Here is a 10511-nt window from a genome sequence, read left to right as displayed (position 1 = left end):
AGCTCACACATAGTAGGACATGTTCACACACCTCTGATTCATCCCCGATGAATCAGACCTGACTCAACTCTAAGCGGTAGCAGGCATGACAAACAAACATGAATGAGTAGGCACAATAGGGCTCAAGCAACTCCTACTCATACTAGTGGGTTTCATCTATTTACTGTGGCAATGACAGGTCATGCAGAGGATAAAGGGGTTCAGCTACCGCAGCAAGTAACAGTTGAATCGTTGTTGTCCTAATGCAATAAAAGAGAGCAGGAGTGAGAGAGTAGGATTGTATCGGAATGAACAAGGGGGTTTTGCTTGCCTGGCACTTCTGAAGATAGCATTGAGTCTTCATCAGTGTCAACGATCACATCATCGGTATCACATATATCGAGAGGGGACAAATACCGGCAACACAGAAGGGAACACAATCAATGCAATGCACAGTATGATGCATGATCATGACATGGCAAAATGAATGTGTTTTGGGCTAATGCATCTAGCAACAAGTTAAATGGAGTTGGTTTGAACCCTAGGTTCAAATTCAAACTCCACATGTGATTATTTAAATGCCATTTATATGATTTGTGCTAAACAGCAGTTATAAGTTGTTCTAACATGCATGAAAATGGTACAGATGGATTCCTTGAATTTTTCTGATAATTTTTCATATATAATTTATTTAATTTGGAGTTACGGTTGAATTTCTATGAATTTTCGAAGTTTTGGATATTTTCTGAAATAAATAAATCATTTCTGATTTATTTAAAAACTCCAGAAAACATTTACTGCGTCAGTATGACATCACCCTGACGTCATCAGGTCAACAGGGCGGTTCCAAGTCAAACCTGACGTGTGGGGGCCACACGTCAGTGTCACAGGGCTGCTTAGCTCACTGACAGGTGGGACCAGGTCAACAGCCACGTCAGCTTGGTCAAAGCTGACGTGTGGGCCCACGGTGGTTAGGTTAAGACTTAACAGAAAATGATAAGGATTAAATAAGGGCGTGGGGCCCATACGTCAGCGACTCTGGGGAGGGTTAGCTGGCCGTGATTAGTGCTAATCACGCGGCCACGTCGGCTAGTGACGCCGGCGACCATGGCGACGGCGGGACCTCGCCGGAGTTGCTCGGGATGGCGCTACAGCCCGTGGCTGGTCGCGCTGAGGGCACCAAGAGGGAGCCCGTGCTCCCGCGCATCTAGTGGCGCACGCAGTTGGGCACAGGGAGGCCGGGGTTCGCCGGAAACGGGCTCCGGGCGGCGGCCAGAGTTCGGGCGTCGGGCATTTCGACGTTGCTGCTCACAAACGAGGGAGCTGAGGCGCTGGAGGGGCTCTACGGGTCGCGGCAAGCACAACGGGTGCACGCCCGTGACCAAATGGTCACCGGGGTTTCGCCGGCGACGAGCCCGTGCGGTGGAGCGTCTCGGCTCCGGTAGAGGGGGCGGCTAGAGCTCGAAATCGGACATGGGGTTAGGGGGAAACGAAGCAGGGGCTCACGGGGATCATGCAGGGAGGGTCAGCGAGCTCGGGGAAGCACGAATGGCGGCGAATCGACGGCGACCATCGGCGGCGGTCGAGGACGAAGACGATGGCGTGGAGGCAATGCAGGGCTTCCCGAGGGGCTTGGCTCGGTGGGGAGGAAGAGGGGATCGAGGCGGAGCTCCCTGGGGCGTCAGTGAGGCGTGGGGGTGGCGGTGGCCGCGAGGGAGCTCGTCGGTGGCGGCGGCTCCGTTCGGTCCGGGCGGGAGAGAGGGAGCAGAGGAGGGAGGGTCGAGGGGGGGAGAGTGAGCGAAGGTCAGCGGGATTGGGACGGCCTGCGAGAGTCGTGCACGCGTCCAGGGGCTCGTCGGAAAGCAGGAGGTGGCCGCGCGGCCGTGCGCGTGCGATCACGCAGCTGCTTCGGGGCGAGGGGAGGAAGACGACGGAGGGCTGCACTGGTGGGCTGGGCCGGCTTCTGCAGCAGGCCGCACAGGTAGGCGCCAGGTAAGTACTCTCTCTCTCTCTGTTTCCTCTTTTCTATTTTCTGCAATTTGTTTTTGATTTGATTTAAAATATCAAATCATTTAATAAAATCCTAGAACTAATTATGGGTGCTTTCTGAATTATTTCAGTGACCCTTAACAATTTCCAACATTTATTTGAACATTTAAATTATTTATAGTATTTAAATGCCCAGAGTCAAATACAATATGGTTTACTCAAAAATCCAAAAATGTCTTGGAAAAATATCCATCATCTCTGGAAATGGTTTTCACCCTTTTCCATTAATCATGAACATTTTTGCAAACCAATTTGGGTTCTTTGAAAAATATTTTGAAGTTGAACCTATTTGCATTGCTTTGGTGCTAGGGCTTGGTCCTCCCCATTTCAGATTTCATGAATTTTAAACATGATGCATGGATGCCTTAATGGAACTAATGACAAACAAATTCTAGGGCTGTGACAACTCACCCCCACTAAACAAAAATCTTGTCCCGAGATTCAAGCGTAGGGTAAGGTGAAGGGGGAACGCAAACTAGTACAATCTTCACGATCCAGGTTGCACTTCAATTGAACGTTGATTCGTTCACCATCATTGTCTTGTCATCTAGCTCTAAGAACTCCGGTTATTATGACAATGAGAGGAGAAGGAGACTCTATAAGGATCGATCTTCTCGAAGGTCGAACAACTCAGGATTAACTCACGGAATGGGACATAGCAACATCTCTTGAGCTGAGAGACGAAGCACACCTCTAGCGGGATGGAGTGGAGCAGATGACGAGGTTTACCAGGTAGACTACAATTCCACGCTTAAAAGGGTGGTGAATGGTTGTCAACGTAGCGAGGAGTTGAGTTGCCATGATACCATAATGATGCACCTTAGGGAAGGTGACTCGTAGAATCATCCCCTTAAGTGGCAAAAAGAATTACCTTTGATTCAGAGATCATTGAAACTCTTTATACCAGCTTAAGGCACATCATAATCGATCATTTAGAGAGGTTCGGTAGAATGGCATACTCGAACTTGGATGATGTGGATTACCTTGTTGAAGACAACGTAATGGATGAATTTGCTTATCACCGGAAATGGAAGAGACCCATGGTAGAATGGCACATTGGCGGTGCAAGCTGGGAATAGAATGCAAATGCTGGGAATGATTCCGGTAACTGGGGAAGAACCCAACAATAGAGAGTGGATTCACTGTTTGAAAGTTATAGCATAATCGAGGGAATTGAGAGCAATCCTAGTTAGTGCCGGTGATATCACCTAGCGCTTGAGCGTGCTCTCAAGAACTTGAGCATTTCCATATTCATCAAGGTTTTACCAACATCCGTGTCAAGGATCCTGGCAACACAACTTGCTACCATGATGAATGATGATGGATGATGCAGATGCAAAGGAAGATAACATTTTCTCAGATTCACCCTTGGCGGGACCAAGGAAATAAAATCTGGATGATCGACCGAGAGACATTTAGCACTCCGCTTCTAATGTTCTCCTTGATGTACTAGTGTATCCCATTCATAGATATGGTTTGATAACTAGAACATCAAGTAAAGGTCGGACTTCGGGAGCAATAGAATCCATAAGGAACAACTAGGGAGTAAATCCTACGAATTCCCTATGGGGAGGTGGCCAACTTCCTCAAACAAGATACTACACTAATAGGTCTTCCGGCTGGGTGTGTTGGCCACGACATCCACTTTACCGGTTATCGAGGGACCAATATTATAGTTCTTGGGAAATGTTCCAACCATCATATCTGCCTGAGATTCAGATCTGGATGGTGTCAGGATAATCCAGACTCATCGAGTCTAGGAAGAAAAATGAAAGTATGCAACAGAAATCGACGAGATGACGTTGCAAGATTCTCGGGAAATGAACTACGATAGCAAGCTCCAAAACATGAGTTGGTTCTGCTATAAACATGTGAACACGTTGTCCTAGACAAGCATGGCCACGTAGTAGTCTTATAATTAACACTACCGAGTTCAGGTGGGGAACCATCATCGAGGATATCGAAGTCTTTACGCAAGTCCATGGATTAGATCCCAAGCATAGACTTCTTTTCCTTGAACAAGTCAATCAGTGGCTTGGTGTGCTAGGATATACATATGGAATGAAGATGATCAGTCTAACAGACCACAGAATTCTTCGCACGTGCATGACTGACTTGGGACGATTCCAAAGGAGGTAAAACAAGCCTTCTCAAATTCATGGCGGCAACTTGCATCAAGTGCACATGAATTAGAGGGACTCACTTCTTTTGTCCAAACATATGCTTCACGAACGAGTCATGAAGATAAAGCTTACACAAGTTTCCAACACTAGCTTAATGTTCAACAAAATCATGGAGGAGATAAGGATGTTGTCAATGGGCTCAACAACAATTCATCCAGGTTCCCTTTTAAAAGGAATTCCATAGTTAAGTGAACACGGTGATAGCATTGGTCAGACCAAGGAACATAATGGTGTATGCTCGAGGAAAACCACGAGTAAGACAACATTACGAATATCGTTGGTTCTGATTTGATTTGACGATAGACCACACTCAAATCAAAGGATTGATAAGACAATAGGTCCAGCAACTGATCACAGGGACCAATCGATGAAGATATCATCTTTCTTCAACACACACTACACAAGAATATCCCTTAACATGAACTAAGTCGGACAAGCTTTTATCTTCCAACTCTCCAAGTTGTTGTTTAGCTTATCCAACTAGCTCAGGGTATCCAACACGGATTCTTGGAGAAGGGGTGGTTTACAGGAATAAACCAACTTGATCACGAACTCAACACAGCGGTCAGGTGACAACCTGGTAATACTTCCGAGAAGATCTTCGGAAAATCACAAACCACCGGTATGTTGCTAAGCTCGAGAACAATCTTGCTTTCCAGGGCAAGACGATATTATCAAATAAGCAAGGATTGGCACTATCCTAACTCACTGATCGGAGAGTGCACCAGAAATAAGGACTAGGTAGCACAATCAGTCTTAGAATGATGATTCAAGAACCAACACACTAGGAATGAAATTATTGTCCATTAACTACCAAACAACAGAGTTGCTAGCAGTATTGATTTCACACACCACGATTCACTTGTCGGCATTCCGATCACAAAAACACAAGAAACGAGGAATGAACAATGATGGCCAGAAGTATCACTACGTCAAGAATTCACAAGGGCTGGAGCAATTCTCATGAAAATCCTGACATAAAGGGGGTGATACTCCAGGGTAGAACAAAATCAAAAGCTGGATTGCATCTGATCTGCAAAAGACAACTTCTTTGACCCAATCCTGGATATGGAAGAGGTACTGGAGTTTGTTTCTCCTAGTCATTCCAGAATAGAATGGCTTGACGGACCACAAGAGTAATAGGCATCGATAAACGAACGCACGCATACTCTTGACTACCAATTGATAGATGGGGGTTGGAATACAGCTAAAGAGGGACAACTCAAAGGAACATATGATTTTCCAAGTTGTGGATGCATGGACTAGCATGTCGAACGAATTCAACATATTTCTTCCGGATAACCCATGCAGAAAGGTAGAACTGGCAGAGTCACAATATAGAATCGAGAACTCATAGAGGGCCTGTTGTGATCTTTTGATCCAACAAACTTCTGCCATAAACGGTTCATAGTATTTGGAAGAAGGAAATACCACGAACATCGAGGACTAATGCAAGGGTTACTAATATCCTAAAGGAACTAGCAAACACTATCAACATGAAGTAGGTAGAGTGAATCTCGGGTTCAGAACCCAGGAGTAGAATGCCTACTACTAAGTAGCACCACGGGATGCTTTTGAGAATGATGGCCAGAATCTTCACACTGGGAACACAAAACATTGCTAGATTACTAGGTGGCTCCCTAAAACACCTAGGGTCATAATAATAGCTCCAACATATATGTCAAGGCAATAATCTACATCAACTCACCGATTAGTGTGGTTAATCTGGCCCAAAGGAACATCGGAACGGGAGGAAGGGATTTTGCAAATGCTTCAGACTATTCAGAAACCTGGGGTGACTCGGACAGCATAACGGCTGTAAATGCTCGGAAAAGATTTGAGACATTCACAAAAATGGTGGCATAACCACTCAGAAGCACAATATCAAGGTTTCGAGATCAACAGTTAACATACAGAAGTCGTAGGAACTGGACTCAAGCTTAAATCGAACAATCTTATAAGTCTATAGATTAGTAACATGTGATCCTGATAGAAAGAAGAGAAGGCCTAGTTTCTTAACCCCGTAGGAAGGATAAGATGACTCGGATCAGAAGGCATAAGGTATAAGGAGTAAAAAGAGCCTTACGTTCCATCCCACAATCAATTCCCTTATATAACTAAAGAATTTCTAGACTCAACTTCGACCAGTTTTGCTTGATAATCCTACAGGCAGTCAAGCTCTGATACCAACGCTGTCAGGACCCCGACTCAATGCCACATCGATCTAGCATGTAACACCTCATATCACCTTGCGGCCTCACGCACGGTATTCCCACGGGTGTCGCCTTACCTTTGCCTGGGACCGTTTGCGCCTTTTGGCACACGTATATGATAGTGTCGCTAGCATCCATATGATAAGGAGCCCGGGCTGACATGGCTAGTCGTGAACCCAAAGTGGCACTAACTTAGAGGGACAGGCATCCATGACCCAGCATCGAACGTGTCGGTCATCAACGAGTGAATCCAGGCTGTAGCACTGGGCTAGCAGGACTCCGGTGAAACGGGCTGTAGCGGGCTAACAGGACTCCGGTATTCATCGCGTGACATTTCCCCGAAGGGACAGACACAGGAACGAAGAAGGACACATGCCGGCCAGCCTAAGTGTTCCGGAGCAGTAGCAAGCTACCCTGGCTCAGTGGAAACACTAGGAGACATTTCCCGGTAAGAGAGGCTACCAAGGATAAACAACTAGGTTGTCAGATCCCACACATACCAAGCATTTCCCTAACATACACACAATATGCTCGATATGTGCGAATACAACATGGCATCACAACATGACTCTACAACTCAAGTATTTATTCAATAGGCTCCGAGGAGCGAGAGATTACAAACCTGGGTCTCATGACCCAACACTCAGAGCATACAAGTCAAAGCACAAACGGAAGCTATCATGTCTGAGTACAGACAACTATAAATGAAAAAGGCTGAGAAGCCTGACTATCTACCAAATCCTGCCGAGGGCACAAGATCGTAGCTGAGGTAACAAGCTAAACGTCGAAGTCCACGCGGTACTACTAGCGAGACTGAAGTCTCTCTGCAAAAACATAAATTGAGCAACATGAGTACAAATGTACCCAGCAAGACTTACATCAGATCTAACTACATATGCATCATTCTCAACAAGGGGATGGTGGAGTTTGACTGCAGCAAGCCAGCTTTGACTCGGTGGCTATCCTGAACTACGACTGCAAGTAACTCTTTTGAGGTGGCGCACACGAGTCCACATATTCACCAACCAATACACCACTATGGATCCGCTCCCGTCTCCCTACGAGAACGCCATCCATAGCACTCACGCTTATCTTGCGTATTTTAGAGTGTCCACTTTCACTTGTCTATGAACTATGCAAGGGGTCCAAGTTTCCATATCCGAGGAATCCGGCTATTCGAATAGATAATGATAACCCTGCAGGGGTGTACTTCTTCACACACGCTCTCGCCACTTACCGCCCTGTACACGTCATGTACCTCGGCAACCTTCAAGCGGAAGCCGGGCGAGGGAGTCGGCCACGACCTGACTAACCATACAAGTCTCTCGTCCAGGTTTATCGCCTATTCGGGTTCCATCCGCAAGGAGATCCGGCCGGGGTGTCGCTTACGGCCCCAAACGATGTGAGCAGGGTTCCCAAGCCCACCATCCGGGTGCTACTTGTTACACCGGGCCACTGTGCCTAGTCTGTCCCAAGCCCACCTGTACCGGGTGCCACTTGGTAGACTACTAACACTACCTACAAACACCAGAAACTAGTTGCAACTCCTGGACAGAGATCATGTTGATTAATAAGTCGAGAGGGGTCGAGTTACCGGAACCCAATGTGTGGTAGTAACTGGTCATGGATCACAAACACAGAACTCAGTTCCTGAGGACGGCTGCAATGAGACAACCCACCATGTACTCCTACATGGCCTCTCACCGCTACCTTTACCAAATCGTGTTCACACACTTAGCTCACACATAGTAGGACATGTTCACACACCTCTGATTCATCCCCGATGAATCAGACCTGACTCAACTCTAAGCGGTAGCAGGCATGACAAACAAACATGAATGAGTAGGCACAATAGGGCTCAAGCAATCTCCTACTCGTACTAGTGGGTTTCATCTATTTACTGTGGCAATGACAGGTCATGCAGAGGATAAAGGGGTTCAGCTACCGCATCAAGTAACAGTTGAATCGTTGTTGTCCTAATGCAATAAAAGAGAGCAGGAGCGAGAGAGTAGGATTGTATCGGAATGAACAAGGGGGTTTTGCTTGCCTGGCACTTCTAAAGATAGCATTGAGTCTTCATCAGTGTCAACGATCACATCATCGGTATCACATCTATCGAGAGGGGACAAATACCGGCAACACAGAAGGGAACACAATCAATGCAATGCACAGTATGATGCATGATCATGACATGGCAAAATGAATGTGTTTTGGGCTAATGCATCTAGCAACAAGTTAAATGGAGTTGGTTTGAACCCTAGGTTCAAATTCAAACTCCACATGTGATTATTTAAATGCCATTTATATGATTTGTGCTAAACAGCAGTTATAAGTTGTTCTAACATGCATGAAAATGGTACAGATAGATTCCTTGAATTTTTCTGATAATTTTTCATATATAATTTATTTAATTTGGAGTTACGGTTGAATTTCTATGAATTTTCGAAGTTTTGGATATTTTCTGAAATAAATAAATCATTTCTGATTTATTTAAAAACTCCAGAAAACATTTACTGCGTCAGTATGACATCACCCTGACGTCATCAGGTCAACAGGGCGGTTCCAAGTCAAACCTGACGTGTGGGGGCCACACGTCAGTGTCACAGGGCTGCTTAGCTCACTGACAGGTGGGACCAGGTCAACAGCCACGTCAGCTTGGTCAAAGCTGACGTGTGGGCCCACGGTGGTTAGGTTAAGACTTAACAGAAAATGATAAGGATTAAATAAGGGCGTGGGGCCCATACGTCAGTGACTCTGGGGAGGGTTAGCTGGCCGTGATTAGTGCTAATCACGCGGCCACGTCGGCTAGTGACGCCGGCGACCATGGCGACGGCGGGACCTCGCCGGAGTTGCTCGGGATGGCGCTACAGCCCGTGGCTGGTCGCGCTGAGGGCACCAAGAGGGAGCCCGTGCTCCCGCGCATCTAGTGGCGCACGCAGCTGGGCACAGGGAGGCCGGGGTTCGCCGGAAACGGGCTCCGGGCGGCGGCCGGAGTTCGGGCGTCGGGCATTTCGACGTTGCTGCTCACAAACGAGGGAGCTGAGGCACTGGAGGGGCTCTACGGGTCGCGGCAAGCACAACGGGTGCACGCCCGTGACCAAATGGTCACCGGGGTTTCGCCGGCGATGAGCCCGTGCGGTGGAGCGTCTCGGCTCCGGTAGAGGGGGCGGCTAGAGCTCGAAATCGGACATGGGGTTAGGGGGAAACGAAGCAGGGGCTCACGGGGATCATGCAGGGAGGGTCAGCGAGCTCGGGGAAGCACGAACGGCGGCGAATCGATGGCGACCATCGGCGGCGGTCGAGGACGAAGACGATGGCGTGGAGGCGATGCAGGGCTTCCCGAGGGGCTTGGCTCGGTGGGGAGGAAGAGGGGATCGAGGCGGAGCTCCCTGGGGCGTCGGTGAGGCGTGGGGGTGGCGGTGGCCGCGAGGGAGCTCGTCGGTGGCGGCGGCTCCGTTCGGTCCGGGCGGGAGAGAGGGAGCAGAGGAGGGAGGGTCGAGGGGGGGAGAGTGAGCGAAACGGTCAGCGGGATTGGGACGGCCTGCGGGAGTCGTCCACGCGTCCAGGGGCTCGTCGGCAAGCAGGAGGTGGTCGCGCGGCCGTGCGCGTGCGAGCACGCAGCTGCTTCGGGGCGTGGGGAGGAAGACGACGGAGGGCTGCAGTGGTGGGCTGGGCCGGCTTCTGCAGCAGGCCGCACAGGTAGGCGCCAGGTAAGTACTCTCTCTCTCTCTGTTTCCTCTTTTCTATTTTCTGCAATTTGTTTTTGATTTGATTTAAAATATCAAATCATTTAATAAAATCCTAGAAATAATTATGGGTGCTTTCTGAATTATTTCAGTGACCCTTAACAATTTCCAACATTTATTTGAACATTTAAATTATTTATAGTATTTAAATGCCCAGAGTCAAATACAATATGGTTTACTCAAAAATCCAAAAATGTCTTGGAAAAATATCCATCATCTCTGGAAATGGTTTTCACCCTTTTCCATTAATCATGAACATTTTTGCAAACCAATTTGGGTTCTTTGAAAAATATTTTGAAGTTGAACCTATTTGCATTGCTTTGGTGCTAGGGCTTGGTCCT

The sequence above is a fragment of the Triticum dicoccoides genome, chromosome 5B (assembly GCF_002162155.2).
Source record: "Triticum dicoccoides isolate Atlit2015 ecotype Zavitan chromosome 5B, WEW_v2.0, whole genome shotgun sequence".
NCBI classification, from domain to species: Eukaryota; Viridiplantae; Streptophyta; class Magnoliopsida; order Poales; family Poaceae; genus Triticum; species Triticum dicoccoides.
Note: the sequence above shows the minus strand (reverse complement) of the source record.